Source organism: Rutidosis leptorrhynchoides, chromosome 10 (genome assembly GCF_046630445.1).
Source record: "Rutidosis leptorrhynchoides isolate AG116_Rl617_1_P2 chromosome 10, CSIRO_AGI_Rlap_v1, whole genome shotgun sequence".
NCBI lineage: Eukaryota > Viridiplantae > Streptophyta > Magnoliopsida > Asterales > Asteraceae > Rutidosis > Rutidosis leptorrhynchoides.
In genome coordinates this window covers 41635386-41640712 of record NC_092342.1, presented here as the reverse complement: position 1 = coordinate 41640712, position 5327 = coordinate 41635386, and positions in this window count along the sequence as shown.

The following is a 5327-nucleotide window of genomic DNA, read 5'->3' as shown; positions in this document are numbered from 1 at the left end:
TTCTGATCATTTTTCATATTCTATTTCTCTCATCTCTCTATCTATACGATATATATATATATATATATATAATTTATATTTTAATTTTAATTTTAATTATAATTCTAATAATAAGGGTATGTTAGCGAATATTGTAAGGGTGTAAGTCGAAATTCTGTCCGTGTAACGCTACGCTATTTTTAATCATTGTAAGTTATGTTCAACCTTTTTATATTAATGTCTCGTAACTAAGTTATTATTATGCTTATTTAAAACGAAGTAATCATGATGTTGGGCTAATTACTAAAATTGGGTAATTGGGCTTTGTACCATAATTGGGGTTTGGATAAAAGAACGACACTTGTGGAAATTAGACTATGGGCTATTAATGGGCTTTATATTTGTTTAACTAAATGAAAGTTTGTTAATGTTAATATAAAGATTTACAATTGGGCGTCCCTATAAATTACCATATACACTCGATCGGACACGATGGGCGGGGTATTTATATGTACGAATAATCGTTCATTTAACCGGACACGTGAATGGATTAATAGCCACTAGAATAATTAAAACAGGGGTGAAATTACATTCAAGGGTAATTGGTGTAATTGTTAACAAAGTAGTAAAACCTTGGTTTACACGCAGTCGATAACCTGGTGTATTCATTAAACAAAGTATTAAAACCTTGTTACAATTCGAATCCCCAATTAGTTGGAATATTTAACTTCGGGTATAAGAATAATTTGATGAGGACACTCGCACTTTATATTTATGACTGATGGACTGTTATGGACAAAAACCAGACGGACATATTAAATAATCCAGGACAAAGGACAATTAACCCATGGGCATAAAACTAAAATCAACACGTCAAACATCATGATTACGGAAGTTTAAATAAGCATAATTCTTTTATTTCATATTTAATTTCCTTTATTTTATTTTATCGCACTTTTAATTATCGTACTTTTTAATTATCGCAAGTTTATTTTATCGCACTTTTATTATTCGCAATTTCATTATCGTTATTTACTTTACGCTTTAATTTAAGTCTTGTATTTATTTTATATTTTACATTAGGTTTTAACTGCGACTAAAGTTTTAAAATCGACAAACCGGTCATTAAACGGTAAAAACCCCCCTTTATAATAATAATATTACTTATATATATATTTGTATTTTTAATAAAAGTAAACTAATATAGCGTTGAGCTTTGTTTAAAGATTTCCCTGTGGAACGAACCGGACTTACTAAAAACTACACTACTGTACGATTAGGTACACTGCCTATAAGTGTTGTAGCAAGATTTAAGTATATCCATTCTATAAATAAATAAATATCTTGTGTAAAATTGTATCGTATTTAATAGTATTTCCTGCTAAAATTAATAACTATTTTATATACACCTCGCATAACATCAAGTATTTTTGGCGCCGCTGCCGGGGACACTCTTAAACGCCGGAAGCGCAACGCTAATATAAAAAAAACAAAAAGATTTTTAGTTAACTTTTATTAAAATTCGTTTTTGTAAAAATACGTTTTAATTATTCAAAAATATAAAAAGAAAAACAAAAATATATGTATTTTTAAGATTTTGTTAAATATTTAAGTTTTATAAGTTTCTTTATTTTTATTTTAGTTTATAAAAATATAAGTTTTATTTTAAAATCTTTTATTTATTTAAAAACAGAAAACAGAAAATAAAAAAAAATAAATAAAGAAAAACGCGTAAAAATTCAAACCTGTCAGCTGAATTCTGGAACCCCGCGACTCGCGGGGTTTGATGCAATAAATGCCGCGACTCGCGGAGCCTTTCTGACAGGCGACAAAAAACCCTAAACCAGCATTAATTACGGGTTTTAATTAATTATTATTATTATTTAAACCTAATTATTATTATTATTATTATTAGTTTTATTTTAAGATTTACTTTTTATTTAATTTGTTTTATTTAGTATTAATTAGTTTAATTAATTTGTAAAATTAGTAGTTTTATTAAAAAAATAATATAAAAATAATATTTTTATAAAAATTGTACTTTTTACAACTTTTTATATATTTTTATATTTTGTCCCTTTTTAATCGTTGTAGCGTAATATTTGTATTTTTAGCTCATATTTAATTTTAAACTTAGTTTTTGCTATAGTTATTTTTACTCCTAGATTTTTAGGCTTTGCCGTAGAATTCCTTAAGTGCTTTTTCTTTAGACTAAGATTTAGGTGCTTTAGAATTTTGCGACGCCTTTTTAAGTTTTAGTTTCTTTTTAAGTTATTTCCATTTTGGATTTAGTTTTTCCTGTAAGCTTTAATATTTTTAGACCTTTTACTATGTATCAATTATCATTCCAATTAGTAATCTCAATTTGCGATTATAATTTTAAGTTAGTTGTAGTAATAAGGTTAGGTTAGTATTTTTAAGTTTTTATAAGTTTCTTTTATTTTTCCGTCACCTTTTATTTTTCAACCATTTTTTCTTTTTCGACCTTTTTCGACGAACTCTTTTTCTCTCTTATTTCTCGCTATTCTAGTTTTTAGGACATAGATTTTTATTCTACTTCTTATCTAAATTTCTTAAAATTACGAAAATTTATTTTAAGTGGTTAAATTGATAGACATCAAAATTTTCTGGTTCGTAGTAATAGTTGGATTTGTACGTGGACCGGGTTATTGGAGCCAAACAGTCCTCAATTATATTGAGACCAAACGAATCCTGCCCCTCTGCTGCATCTTTTGGCTATTCGAAACGTGGGCAAAATCAGAAAAGTCTATTAATTGGATAACTTATTATAATTTTTCTTTCCTTTTTAAAACTAATAGGATATTCAGTGAATGCACCGAGCAAGACGTTCATCACCTTTTGTACGTTCACCACCTGTAACTAGATCAAGACATCGTTTAACAAATATAACCGCCGTTGATTTTTCTTTAGAATCGTCATCCAGTCGACCAAGTACTTCAGTTCAAATTTCCGATAATCCATTTTTTGAACCCGACCTCACAATTGAGAATCCGGAAAATATTCAGGAACGGTTCGTAGATCCTGAACCATTAAACTTTCCTCCGGAGCCACCAATCATTCAAACAGAGATTGTTGAGGAACGAACTATTAAATCAGAATCATCTAGTGATTCCGATTCAACAAATTCAATTATGGACAATCTAGAACCTCTAAGTATGGAAGACCGAATGAGAGCTAAACGCATTGGCCAAGGTCACGCAATTACTCATCCAGACATTAATGCGCCAGATTATGAAATCAAAGGACAAATTCTACACATGGTGACTAATCAATGCCAATTTAGTGGTGCGCCGAAGGAAGATCCAAATGAACATCTACGTACCTTTAATAGGATCTGCACACTATTTAAAATACGAGAAGTGGAGGATCAACAGATATATCTCATGTTATTTCCCTGGACTTTAAAGGGAGAAGCCAAAGATTGGTTGGAATCGTTACCTGAAGGGGCGATTGATACATGGGATGTTTTAATTGACAAATTTCTTAAACAATTCTTTCCTGCATCTAAAGCCGTAAGACTTCAAACAGAAATTGTTACGTTCACACAGAAACCAAATGAAACTCTATATGAGGTGTGGACAAGATATGGAAAGTTATTAAGAGGATGTCCGCAACATGGTTTAGACACCTGTCAAATAGTACAAATATTCTACCAAGGATGCGACATCACTACAAGAAAAGACATAGATATAGCAGCTGGTGGTTCTATTATGAAGAAAACCGAAACTGATGCTTACAAAATTATTGATAACACTGCTTCCCACTCACATGAGTGGCACCAAGAAAAAGATATCATTAGATCATCTAAAGCAGCTAGAGCCGATTCTAGCCATGACTTAGATTCCATTTCCGCAAAGATAGATGCTGTGGAACGACGAATGGAAAAGATGACTAAAGATATTCACTCAATACGAATTAGTTGTGAGCAGTGTGGAGGACCACATTTGACAAAAGATTGTCTCAGTATTGAATTAACAATGGAACAAAGAGAGAATATTTCATACATAAACCAAAGGCCTGGAAATAATTATCAGAATAATTATCAACCGCCAAGACCGATTTACAATCAAAACCAGAATTATAACCGAAATATTCCATACAACAACCAACAAGGTCCTAGCAATCAACAAGTATCCAATAATACTTACAATCAGCAAAGACCTAATTTTCAAAACAAACCACCACAACAAACCGATGATAAAAAGCCGAATTTAGAAGATATGATGACGAAGCTAGTTGAAACTCAAACGCAGTTTTTCACATCTCAAAAACAAACAAATGAACAAAATGCTCAAGCATTTAGAAATCAACAAGCTTCTATTCAAAATCTGGAACAAGAAGTAAGTAACCTAGCAAGGTTAATAGGTGAAAGAAAACCGGGAAGTCTACCTAGTGATACAAATGCTAACCCCCGGAATGAAACAGCTAAAGCTATTACCACAAGAAGTGGTACAACACTTAAACCACCTAAAATACCTGTAACTTCTGATGAAACCATTCCTACTCCACAAGAACCACAACCTGATCAAGATAAGGAAAAAGAACCGGTAGTTGAAAAGGATAATGAAGATAACACAGTTAAGGATAAACCTTATGTTAAACCATACCAACCACCACTTCCTTACCCGAGTAAAATGAAGAAAGAGAAACTTGAAGCCGAGCAATCCAAATTCTTGGATATGTTTAAACAGATAAATGTAAATCTTCCTTTCATTGATGTGATTTCAGGAATGCCAAGATATGCTAAATTCTTGAAAGATCTAATCTCAAATAGAAAGAAAATGGAAGAACTCTCGGCTGTTACTATGAATGCTAATTGTTCAGCAGTGCTGTTGAATAAGATACCAGAAAAATTATCTGATCCAGGAAGTTTCACAATTCCATGTTTTCTGGGTAGTCTTAGTTCAATAGAAGCATTGGCAGACTTAGGTGCTAGTATAAATCTAATGCCGTATTCACTATACGCTAAACTAGACCTTGGAGAATTGAAACCAACAAGAATAAGCATACAACTAGCAGATAGATCAATAAAATATCCTAGAGGGATAATGGAGAACATGCTAGTTAAAGTTGGTACTTTAGTATTTCCAGTAGATTTTGTTGTTTTGGACATGTAAGAAGATTCTCAAGTTCCTCTCATATTAGGAAGACCATTCTTAAACACGGCTAAAGCAATGATAGACGTGTTCGGTAAGAAACTGACCCTAAGTATAGAGGATGAGAGTGTTACCTTTTCAGTTGATAGAGCAATGCAACAACCACAATCTGCAGATGATACATGTTATTATATTCAAACTATAGATGCACATGCAGAATTATTAGAAGAA